Source organism: Bos indicus x Bos taurus, chromosome 27, assembly GCF_003369695.1.
Source record: "Bos indicus x Bos taurus breed Angus x Brahman F1 hybrid chromosome 27, Bos_hybrid_MaternalHap_v2.0, whole genome shotgun sequence".
NCBI lineage: Eukaryota > Metazoa > Chordata > Mammalia > Artiodactyla > Bovidae > Bos > Bos indicus x Bos taurus.
In genome coordinates, this window is record NC_040102.1 from 12,841,718 (window position 1) to 12,855,210 (window position 13,493).

Sequence of the window (13,493 nt, forward strand, 5' to 3'; positions counted from 1 at the left end):
TCACTGTTCTCATCTGTACAATCAGAAGACAGAACCTGGTTTTATTTGTTACCTGAGGTTTTATGATGAGGTTCTGGGGTGATATTTGTGGAAGCATTTGTAACACTAGAATTTATCAGAAAATCAATTTAAGTTATTCTATTGTGTGGTTCTGGTAAGGATTTTTGCCTTCAAAAGAGTTAATGTCAACATTAGAATGAAGCAATTCAAGCATGGAGTATGTAGTTTAGCACTTCAAATACACCAGGCAGGCTTTGCAAATATCATAGCATCTCATTTATTTCTAACAAAAACAATATGAAGTTGCTACTGTAATTATCACCTTTTTCTTTTATAGGTGACAGATAGTAAATAAGAAACAGCTTAAAAGTAATGAAACTGGGCATAATGGCAAGGGTTGAAGAACATTATGAATTCACTGAATGCTATTATACACTTAAAAATGGTCAACACAGTGTATTTTATGTTCACAGTAAAAAGAAATCAATAATAAGGTAATGAAGCCAAGAACCCAGATTAGACAGTACAAATACAGCATGAGTTGAGATAATTGAGCAGGGAGCCTGGTGGGCTGCCATCTCTGGGATCCCACAGAGTCGGACACAACTGAAGCGACTTAGCAGCAGCAGCAGCTAGACTAGTAAGATAGGATTACTTCAAAAGCAAATGGAAGTTTGTAGATAACAATTATAGTTTTAGCTACATGAAACAAATATCTGAAATATTCTGTTTCTGATTCTAATCAAAGTACTTTGCTTTATCTTAACTTTGTTAAAATCTCAAGATGCCAAGCTAGAATTATTTGTGAAATTCTTTCAACTGTATTTGGTTGTATGTATTTAAACCTTGTTCTAAGAAAATATAAGTGATGCTATAGCATTTGCAGTCTAATCGTAATTCGTTTTATAATGGCAATCTCAAAACACATTTGTTAATTTTGTTAATTATATCACTGTCATTGACTTTCTAAGCTCACTTTCACGTTTGGTGAAGAGATACTTATGACATTTAGTGTTTAATGTCATTAGCTTTTTTTTCTGACTTAGGAGAATATTGTTCATCAATTTTGTATCTAATGGGAAGAAGGGCAGGATGTGAATATACCTGTTGACCATACACAAGCTGAAAATCATGGTCATAAATAAGTAACTGTGATCTAAAAGGGAAACCAAGTATTCCAGGGGAAAATGGTCCAGAAGGGTTAAGGGGAGGTTCTTTGGCAGATTTTTTTTGCCCAGTGTGCTGTAATATCTCTTTCCAAAGCATATTGGCAAACTACACTGAACAATCTTGATAAGAAGGATTTAATTAAAATGCTGTAAGCATAAAATCTTTGCCTTCGTGCTATAGAAGATTTTGTCAAAAGAATTTTATTACAAACCTAGCAGGATTGTTTCAATGTTTTATTCACTTTCAGCCATCCCACTGATTACGGCTGGAAGTATAACAAAACCAGTCAGTTCTTAATAAGGGCTTTTAAAAATCACAGCATGCTCTTCAGTCCCTCAGTATAGGATGAATGTGACATCAGGGACACAAATATCATTACCTTGATAAATTACAGACAGTGTAATGATTATGGAAATCGTCATCGACTGATCATCAGTCACAATTTATTTCAAATCAATGTCTACAATTTGTAGTCTGGATGGAAATTTTCTCCAAACCCCCTCTGGTATACTACAGTTCTTCTCAGCGAACTTCCTCCTATGAGCCTCAAAGCATTATCATGCATCATGGGCTGTTTATGAATGGAGCCCCCTCACTGGTTCCATGGCCACAAGCAATCCAAATTAGTCAGGAGAACGTTGGACCACCACATACTCAGAGACAAACTCATTCAGAAAAGCAGTTTAAGAACCAGCAAATGTGCCAAACTACAGAATCCCTCCCCAGACACAGAGCTTCCCATTTTTTTCCTTCTTTCCAATTGGCAATAAATGGTAATGTTTGACTTTACTATGCTGTTAAATTGCAAATAAATTGTTGCAGAATCATGACACAATAGGCATTTGCATCTTTTAAAACAATCTCTGTAACAGGAAACATCCTTTGCATGCCTTTGTCTGAGTCAGTATTTTTCTGTTATTCTTTTTCCAATACATGTGATTTTAAATCAGTGGGACCCAATGAATCAATCCCTGTTGTCTTATTATATAATATTTCTCTAATTTTTAGGTTAGTCATCATTCATCAAGGACTACAAGATGATTAAATGTCAATGCTAGCTGATGATGCACTTATACAAGGAAAACTTTGTCCCCAAAAGACTGCTTTCTCAGATAAACATAGGCTATAGACTATACTTTTACAAGAATGGAGATTTGATTTGAATGTAGACAAGACTTCACTGATAGCTCAGTCGGTAAGGAATCCACCTGCAATGCAGGAGACCCTGGTTTGAGGCTGGGAAGATCCGCTGGAGAAGGGATGGGCTACTCACTCTGGTATTCTTGGGCTTCCCTAGTGGCTCAGCTGGTGGAGAATCTGCCTGCAAATACAAGAGACCTGGCTTCGATCCCTGGATTGGGAAGATCCCTTGGAGAAGGGAAAAGCTACGCACTCCAGTATTCTGGCCTGGAGAATTCCATGGACTGTATAGTCCATGGGGTCACAAAGAGTCAGACACAACTGAGTGACTTTCACTTTCATAGACAAGACTGGATATTTTAAATTTATTTTTCAGTTTAAGTATAGTTGCTTTACAATGTATTAACTTCTTCTGTACAGCAAAGTGATTCAGTTATATATATATAAACATTCTTTTCTTATATTCATTTCCATTATGGTTTGTCATAGGGTATTAAATATAGTTCCCTGTGCTATACAGTAGGATCTTGTTATCTATTCTATATATAATAGTTTGCATCTGCTAACCCTAAAGACCTACTCCACCATTCCCAAATCAACCTGCTTTATGAATTTACTGTTGCCTTTCTTGCTCTCTTCAATATCTAAGAAATGAGTGCATATTGTTAATCAGTTTCTATAGTGAACCACATGTAGCTGTTTCCCTTTCCAGACATCCCCTTCATTCTCCATGCCTTACATGTTGGGCATAAATGCTGAGTTGCATCTAACAAATGTATCAGTGCCCCCATCAATAAGATGTGATTGTCCCTCCAGCTGATTCTTCTGCAACACATTTCCCCATGTAGGATGAGGTCTGAGTGACAGGCTACACTCCCTGGATAGACAGGTCTATTGACTTTTGATGGTGTCTTCATCTTGGATCTAAGACTCCTTGTGTGTAACTGCTGGGTCAGCCCCAGGATGGTGAACACAGAAGCTTGTGGCACCATCAGTCCTGGACAGGGTGGGTGGTGGCACCACACTGGTCACAGAGATGGACGTACTTGGGTCTCAGGGCCAGTTCTATCACTTCCTAGCTATGTAACTTTAGGCAAGTTTATTAATTTGACAAATATTTATTGATCACATGCTCTATACCAAGCAGTTTTCTGATGAAAGTAATACAACAGTGATCAAAACAGACAAGATCCTAGGCTGAATGGTGTCTACTGCCAGGGAAAGGAGATAGACATAAGGCAAGTAAACAACTAACTAAAGAAGATTATTTCAGATCCTAGTAGACACAACTGAAGTGACTTAGCAGAAGCAGCAGGGGCTGTTTTGTTTTGTTTTTTAATAAAGCGATGTGATAGAGATTATGGTGAGGGAGGGGGAACTACTGAATTTAGATGTGGTCACAAGAAAGATCTAACTGAGGACCAGTATTTGAGAATGGTTGTAAGATGCCTGCTAGGCACAGATCAAAGGTAGAGTGTTTGGGCTGGAGAAACAGTAAATGCAAGACAGAGGACCAGGAGGAAGACCAGGGCAGCTGGAGGGTGGTGGGTGAGGGGAGACCGTGGAGGATGAATTCAAGCAATAGACCTTATAAATCATGAAAAGACAGTGCACTTTATTCAGATGTGATGGGGAAGACATAGGCAAGGTTGAAGCAGAGGAGGGACCTGATCTGATTTTCATTAGAGAACTATTGTTCAGTCCAGTGGGAGAAGAATTGCTGGCAGAAAAGAAGAGGAAGCGATGAACCCAGTCAGGCAGGTGTAACTAGAGTCCTTTCCCTCAGCCAAGGCATCACACCAAGAGCTGGGTCATAACTGGACCCAGTAATTCTGACTGCATCCTACATTCAGCTGTGTTTGCATATATAAAGCAATTAAACTATTATTAATTATTTACATATATGAGAATTATTTATTCTTGCAAGAAGAATCCTATGGACAAAGGAGCCTGGTGGGCTACAGTTCATGGGGTCACAAAGAGGCAGACACAACTGAGGTGAACTAGCATGCGTGCACTGCTTGCATGGAGCTCACACTCTCACACAAAGCCAAGTTGCATTTGCTGAACAGGTAGCCCTACCTGGCCATGTATGCTGTGATCCAAAGAAGCGCTTCAGGTTGTGTCCGAGTAGAGCCAAGGAATGGCGGAACACCCCCGCCAGTGAACAGCTTGAGAAAAGAACAAGAAAAGAAGAAAGCAGGTAGTCTTTTCAGAGGCATTGCATAGACTGGAGCAGAGAATTCACAGGGACCACTGTGTTTCAAGAGAAGAGTGGGAAATGAATCAAGAAAAGAAAATTGCAACCAGATTGTAGAGAGGGCTTAATGCCTGGGCCAAGGAATGTGGACTCTGTGCTGTTGGTATTGAGCAGCTATTGAAGGATTTTGAGCAAAGGAGTGACATGATGAAAAGGTATTTGGGAAGATTAATTTGACAGCTGTGAGTGGGGAGGGAGGTCAATCTAAAAGCAGCTGATATAGGTGATCTGCTATTGAGCCACATTTTGGTTTCCTTGGTTCTGAGTTTTCAAACTAAAATAACTTTACTAATAGGTAATAAAGTCCCCTCATTTTTGCTTAGACGTTTGCACTCTCTGATGATGTGCTGGTTTTATCCAGAAGTATGCTTTCTGGATCATTAAAATGAATATTCTGCATCTTGAAAAATTATTTGCCCTTTTCTCCATTCCCTTCCAGATTAATAGTGACAAGCTAACTTAAAAAGTGACAGGGAAATAGTGAAAAAGTAGGAAATAATGAAAACAAGTGAATGTTTTGCTAAGGAAATGTTTATTACTGTGGTTCTCATCATTATGAGTTAATTACAGGCTCTCAGCAAATATCCCATTGTGAACTCAGAGGTGCAATATGTTTTATTTGAAAAAGTGAAATAGTGTTTTCCTTTCCAGTATTCAGTTGTATTTCCTGCTATTTTAAGACTACTCAGTGGTACCAATGTACTTTGACAACCAATTATCCCAGCATGCCTGTGCTATGTATTTTAACTGTAATGCTTCTTAAAAGCTTGAATTGCAAAAACAAAATTCTATCTTAATTGATCAGATGTGCATCGAGAGTTGTCTGAACACTATCTGTGTAATATCTGAATAACCCAGCTGACTTACAGGAGCAGACAGAAACACCTGTTGGAATAACACATGCTTTCTTCAAGGTTCATATTTTACAATTTTTCCTCCAGATTTTCTTTTCTCCAGCATCTTCACTCTTGAGGAAGGATGACATGTCACACCTGAATTCTGGCCATGCTAAGAATAAAATGTACCATAGTCCATCTCTAGGATTTCATATCCTGATTTATCAAGGATAGTAGCGATCTGACTATCACAGTTACCAGTATTGCCAATCTCCAGCTTTGCCCACGTCATCTTATTCTGGCAAACATGGTTCGAAGCATGGTGTGGTCTCCATTCTACAAGCAAAAGGCAGCTTTGCAGAGTAAGAATTCTCCATGTTAATGTTGCCCTAGCCTGTTAACTACAATTCAGTGTTGAAAAGCTGATGCCTGTGATTGATTCAGGCACAGGGCCATTGTTTAATTTACTTTGGTTTGATTTTTTTCCTTCACCCTCCCAACTGGCTTCTCTAGAGGAGGAAAGTCAGACAGTAGTTACTGCTTTGGAAAGAAAAGATAAGCTGAACACTTTGGAATGCATTTTTCTAACGCTCCTTCTCCAAGTGTTACATGACTATCAAATTTCTTTTAGACTTTGATAATGAGAAACAGACAATTCAGTAGAAAATACAACCAAGAGATTTGCAGTAATAGAGGATTTCAGAAATGCACATGATTCTAAATGGCACTGAGATTATGGGCTTTAGAGTTCTGAATCTTCTATTTTTTCCATGTTTGAGTAGGCACTATGGTTGATTATCAGGTTGAGGAAGGGCAGGGGGCTTGCCTGCTCATTATAAAGGTGCATGTGTGTAAAATTTTCACACATAATATAATATTTCAAAGTTATTTTTATGGAGACTCAGGGGTCTCAGAACTTAAACAAAACTGCTGATCATTGGCTCCAAGAAATACTTAGAAGGAATTATAGTTTTTGTTTTCTTTCTTTTTTTTTTTTTTTTTTTTTACATCCTATGGAGTCATTTGCAGACTTTTGGACTACAGATCACATAATGTTTGTTTATTCAGCTGGCTTTGGAGATTTAAGCAATATTTGGAGACACACAAGTCTTTGCCTTGCTTAATAAAAAGAATACTCAACGGTATAGGTACAACATTTTTATATACAAAATGTCCTTGCAAACAGAGGTTAATATTGACAAAAATGTAATTTTGAAATTAAAAATAAATAAAACAATCCCAGAAAAAATTCATCCGGCATCATCTTTCTTAAGGAAATTTTAGCAACCCTTAGGTCTCCCGTGCTATAATGCTTGAAAATACATTATTAGGTTTTCCAAGAATACTGTAAGCAATGCTTGCATTATTCTGCTCTGATCAACTACAACAAACAAGGCCTGGGTCACCTTCTAAGAATAATCACTTACCAGAAGAAGTGTTATTTTGTTGGTATTATTAGTAAAGATTTATATCACAGAGTCAACTCATTCTTGTCTATGAGAAAAGGTAGAATAAATATTTCATACCTGCGGCTTTTGAGGAACATTCTGCCTTTCAATCCTGAGGCAGGCTTTCAACATAGATGCCAATCAGAAGTCTTTAACAGATGTAAGATGCATCTTGCCTTCTTGTCTTTGAAAAATATAAGGATCTCAAGATGCACCTGAAATATTCATTATGTGGACAATATTCCAAGCAGAGCTGGAACTTGCTGAGTGTTTCAGTGACTATTTATTTATTCAGGTTTTTCTGTCTTTTTCTCGCATATTGTTAATACTTCCTAAGTCTATGACTTGTCAAAATGTCTTTCCTTTTTAGTATACTTACATGACTAAATTTACTGAAGCATTTAACATCACAAATAGTTTCGTTTGGTTAGCTTAACAACAGTTTAATTGAAGAATATATTTGTGCCATGAATCATTTCCTTTTACTTCTATTTCTCCTCTTTTCCTTTTTGCCTGCCTCCCCCTATCAGTTTAATAAAGCAGAGGCTCTATTGAGAAATCAACCTTTCAATGAGTTTCTTTGGTAACATCTGATTAGTAGAGACAAATTTCATTGTCAGTAAGATGACAAATTTGTACAGTTTTATCAGTGGAATTTCTATATGGGTTGCTAGAATAAAAGAGCTTAGAATCATAGAAGACCACAAACATACCATTTTGCCCTATACTGGATTCCCTTGTAGCTTAGTCAGTTAAGAATCTGCCTGCAGTACAGGAGACCCGGGTTTGATCCCTGGGTTGGGAAGATCCCCTGGAGAAGAAAATGGCAACCCACTCCAGTATCCTTGCCTGGAAAATCTCATGGACAGAGGAGCCTGGTGGGCTGCAGTCCATGGGGTCGCAAAGAGTCGGGCACAACTGAGCGACTAACACTTACTTACTTACTATATTTCTTATGAAGTCCAGTAAAACATTTAAATGTGCAGTATATCATTTCCATTTATCAGATGATGTACTAAAACATATTTTCAATTTCCCTTTTCCATCACCTTTTACCAGTATCACTGGTTTCTTTTTATTTCAGTCTAAGCTTTTTTTAAACTTTATAAATGCCTTCCTTTAAGAAAAAAATACTATACATACAAGTATATATTAGATTGGCCAAAATATTCATTCAGGCTTTTCCATAACATCCTACAGAAGATGTTATGTGCCCCTCCTTGTCACAGTAAAAATGATGGCAAAATGAGTTTTTCAGGACTTATTATGTTCCAGGCACAGTAGTAGATAGCTTCCTTTTTACATGTTTCCTCAATTTAAATGGAATAAAAAATGTGTTTTTTATTAATTGTTGCTTCATTATATTATATGTAAAACTGTAGTGTGTTTCCTTTATTTTTGTTACTTGATGATTTTGATGACTGAACAGTCATATCCAGTTTGGATCAATAGATCTCTGTGTCCAGAGGAATAAAACATATGAAAATATCAAATAGATTTATTTTGTTTGTAAAATAGTATATCCCATTAGAAGTAAAGATGATCTCAGGTCCCACTGAAGTTATCACTGGCAATAAGTAGAGGTACAATCAATAGAAATTTAAGCTCAGACATTAGGAATAATTTCATGTGAATAATGTGTTTCAGAAATATGAAAAATGTTGGCAAGTTTCTGAAATCTTTATACAAAATTGTAAAATTGTGTCTATGGGCTGATTTGTATATATTCTCACCTATATGACTTTTTAGAATATACTACTGTAAGCCTAGTTTCATAATTTAGGAACCTGAAAAGAATGGAGGTCAGAAAAAAATTAACAGTTCAGCTAAATATGTTAATTTAAGCAATACAAAGATGAATTAGAGTGCTGCTATGACAGTGTTTGTTCCTTTATTTGATTCTTTTTAGCTGAACATTCATACTTCAAAGAACTCTAAGCAATGCATTTTTAACAAAATCAGAATGACTGTTACTTTCAGGAAGATTTATTAATACTGACTACTAGATAAAAATGTCAAAGACAGTAAATATCATGCATAAAAAGCATAAAGAAATGCTACATTGGTTTGAGGACAAATAGGAAATGTAATTTACAGTCTGAGTAGAAAATGAATTTCTAGTAATGTTAGGCAAAAAACAAATTATGGGCAAAAAAAAGTGAATGGTTCTCATGATACCTGGATAAAAAGGCAAAATTGAAACAAATTTGGATTCTCTGTGATATACAAACAAGGCTGACCCTGAGCGAGATTGTGAAGTGACTGCCTATTCTTGATGTTGTTCCCTAGGTACCTAGCCCCCCAGAGCCTTTCTCCTGGATCCAGGCATCTCTGAGTACCTGGCCACAGACAAGAATTGTTATTTTAGGTTCCTACTCACAAAATCTCTTCTTTCCTGACTTCCATTCTTTAATGGCAAAGGTTTTCAAACCACTTTATCATGCTTCTCTTAAGGATTTATATATCCCAATATATTTTTCCTTTCCAGTTGAAAAAGACCCAATGATATTTAATAAAAAATTCTTGAGGAAGAACAAAATACTAATTTAAGTATCACTAACACAGCAATTCTGTGAGGAGGTGATGGCACCCCACTCCAGTACTCTTGCCTGGAAAATACCATTGACAGAGAAGCCTGGTAGGCTACAGTCCATGGGGTTGCTAAAGTTGGACATGACTGAGTGACTTCACTTTCACTTTTCACTTTCATGCATTGGAGAAGGAAATGGCAACCCACTCCAGTGTTCTTGCCTGGAGAATCCCAGGGATGGGGGAGCCTGGTGGGCTGCCAACTATGGGGTCGCACAGAGTCGGACATGACTGAAGCAACTTAGCAGCAGTAGCAGCAGCAACACAGCAATTATACACTAAGCTGAGTAGTGAACAATTATAAAATCTAATAGTAATGTTACAGATATATTCATTTATATACATTTGGCTGCAAGCATGATCAATTCGAAGCAGCAATAATAACCATGTGCCCTTCCCCAGATTTCAGGAATTCTAACAATTTCCATGTAAATCTGAATAGCAGGAGCATTGCAAAGTTCCCAAGTGTTGAGTGGCTGTCAGATGTCTTTGTAGAATACGGATTTAGAGTTTTCAGTTAATTCTGGTAACATGCTAATATTAGTTTATGAATAGCACCTTCTAGCTACTCAGCAAATACTAGTGAGTATCCATTAACCTCTAGAAATTGCATATTATTCAACTGTAAGAGTCAAAGATGAGTTTTCTGTCCATCAGGCTGAACTTTGAAGTTCCACAGAAGTCCATAGGGCATGCTTTGAGCTGTAGGGACCCAGCACAGCTCACTGATAATGAGCTGATAGGGTCTGAGGCTGTTCCCAGATAGAAATTACATTTTCACCCTTGTTCTTTTGGGTGCTAATGACTATAAAGTTGAAAACCCCAGGCTACCAAGAAAAAAAGAAAAAGAGAGAGAGTTATATCTCAATAAGTTTCAGAGATCTGTCTGACCTTGCAAAAAAGCACCTTTTAATCAGGCCCTTTGTGTGTGCGTGTGTGCGTGCTAAGTCACTTCAGTCTTGTGCGATTCTTTGCAACCTTTTTGACTGTAAAACCCACCAGGCTCCTCTGTCCATGGTATTATCCAGGCAAGAATACTGGAGTAGGTTCCCATGCTCTCCTCCAGGGGATCCTCCCAACCCAGGGATCAAACCCAGGTCTCTCGCATGGCAGGCAGATTTGTTACCAACTGAGCCACCACAGAAGCCCAATATTCCAATTACTTTGCACAAATGGTTTGACATGTTCAGACAAGTAGATGTTATCAGAGCCCTAACTGAGTCATAGAATTGACTTGCTGCAGAGCAAGTGGCGGAAATAAATGGAAGATGCTGCCCACTAATGTGACATTGATAATTTTAAGTCATGGGGAAAAGGAGGAATATTGGAATATTGGGGAATCCTCAATGCTCAGAAATCCCTTAAGTGGAGCTTTTTGTGATTAAATGGCTCTCACCCACCTCAGTCAGTGTTTTCCAAGGGACATCCTCCATTTTTCCAAGACTTTGGAAAAATGTGGTGCTATAAGTGGTGCTTATAGATAAGAATGATTGCATCAACTTCACTGAGCAGTGAGATGGACTCTTCCGTCTGTTGACTAGTGATGAGCTGTTTGGGTATCTGCTTAGACCACGGGACTTAGATCTTACTAGCCATTGTGGGGAGTTAACTGTTATTCCATTGATAAATACTTCAAGGAAAAGCTTTGTCCTGAACCATTTAGATCGTCTTTCCAGGGAAGCCAAGGACAGGTGGGAATGTGATTACTGATTATTTTCTTTCCTTCTTTCTTATTTTCTTCTGTGGCTCTCTTTGATGATGCTGGTCATCCTGAAGGAGACAAGCAGGCAGGAAGACATAAAATGCATTTTTCACCGTTGGTTTTAGACACTAGATTTTCTGATAAAAATTCTAGTCTGGTTGACCTTCAGTGCTCTTTGTGTTTGATCATGGACACCCTGACAGTGGGGTCATCCACATGCCTACACAGAGGATGGTAAAAATGAGGGGTTGAAGCCTTGCTAAAGCACTTTCCTCATTGATAAAATTGGCAGTGACCTTAATCAGTGACTCTCTAAGCTTTTTAGCACTGACAGAAATAACTCCTTTTTTTTCCACTCTGTCTATTTCCATCAAATGCTTTTTTCCTCTGATCTTCAGATACGATACGTGTCCCTGGGTTTGTTGAGCTTTAGAAATCTAGTCACTTCACTCTTCTTTCATTTGTATTATGATTCTTATCAGAATCCTCCCAAATACATCTTTAATGAGACTTGATTAGAGAAACCTCAAAATTGTAGAGACATATTTATCTATAAACATAGAAATTCCTCAGTGTAAGGCCATTTTAGATGATCAGTTACCACTGTTCATAAACCTGAAAAGAATATAAATTGCTGTTATACACTGTATCCATTTTCTGTAAATCTTAGTTATTTTCTAAATATTTCCAAGAAGTATCACATTACCCCAAGCTGAAAATAGTTTTTGCAAGAGTGAAGTTAATAGTAAATGATTATTTTAATTCACTTAGTATTTGGAAAACAATGTTGATTGCATGGCTAAACTCAGTAGCCCCCTCAAGTAATTACTTTCTATAAATTAACATGCTATTTCCCTCTTCTGTAATTTTCGAGAAATCAAGCTATAAACTATAGCTAGATTGCCAAAGTCACAGTCATTCTAGAAGTTTCTAATATGCTCTGGTTAACTATAAAGTGATCAGCTGTGTGCCAGTCTAATGCATAGTTAGGATGGACTGAACAATCAAACGGACTTCTTTTCTTTTGGGGTATTTATCTTCTATGGATGCTGCCCTGGGTTATTTTGTTGGCATAGAATTACACTTGAATAAAAGTCCTACAGTTTTGAAAGAATGAGAAGTCACTGACAATAAAGTCAGTTTACAACTGATAACTTTAGGAAGGATTATTGTTCTAATGATTTACTCTAATGTAGGACACCCAGGAAGGTTGAGTCCTGAATCATTGCTTAATATTAAAGATCTCTCAGATAGAGGGCTGCTTTTTAGGAAAGAGAAATAGTTCACCAGGGACATTAAGTGCTATGAGTTTTTAAGCAAATATTTAGTATATTCTCTGCTGCTGCTGCTGCTAAGTTGCTTCAGTCATGTCCAACTCTGTGCGACCCCATAGACGGCAGCCCACCAGGCTCCCCTGTCCCTGGGATTCTCCAGGCAAGAACACTGGAGTGGGTTGCCATTTCCTTCTCCAATGCATGAAAGTGAAAGTGAAGTCGCTCTGTCATGTCCGACTCGTCGAGACCCCATGGACTGTAGCCTACCAGGCTCCTCCATCCATGGGATTTTCCAGGCAAGAGTACTGGAGTGGGGTGCCATTGCCTTCTCCAAGTATATTCTCTAAAGGCATACAATTATGAGCAATGAAGGACAGTTGTTATCATTATATCAGGGCTAAATAATTACAATCAAAAGCTATTGTGTTTACTTTGATATTGGCAGGCCTCTGAACTGATAATTCTTTATTGTGGTGTTTGATTAATTAAAAATAACAAATTGAAAACTTTAGTGACAATCATAATTAATATTAAAATATATGATGCACGATACTGGATGCTTGGGGCTAGTGCATTGGGATGACCCAGAGGGATGGTATGGGGAGGGAAGTGGGAGGAGGGTTCAGGATGGGGAACACATGTATACCTGTAGTGGATTCATTTTGATATTTGGCAAAATAATACAATTATGTAAAGTTTAAAAATAAAATTAAAAAAAATAAACATAAAAAATTAAATAAATAAAATAAAATATATGTGTTCATATCCCCCAGAGGTTATAGCAACTACAAACAGTAAAATCTTCTTCAAACATGATTGGCCAATGAGATCATTGGCCATATGATGGTACTGGCCATTAATTATAAAGACCCAATGATACTCATTGGGAATAATGAAAGAATCTTGATGAGAAAGAAAGCTGACAGAGGTAACAGAATAGTACTCAAGGCTGCAAAAAGTTTTGTGCAGAGCTGCAGACGAGAATCCTTGTATCTGAAGAGGCAGCATGGTGGTCTGGTACAGAAAGTATGTTTCTCAGAGTCAACCAAAAGGGCTTCCCATTCCCCTCATCCA

At 37.6% G+C, this 13,493-nt stretch overlaps 1 protein-coding gene across 12 annotated transcripts in view; it reads left to right on the forward strand.

Annotated features, from left to right (window-relative positions):
• Positions 1 to 13,493, forward strand: part of TENM3 (teneurin transmembrane protein 3) — a 2,746,241-nt gene that overhangs the window by 1,848,835 nt on the left and 883,913 nt on the right. The window lies entirely within an intron of this gene.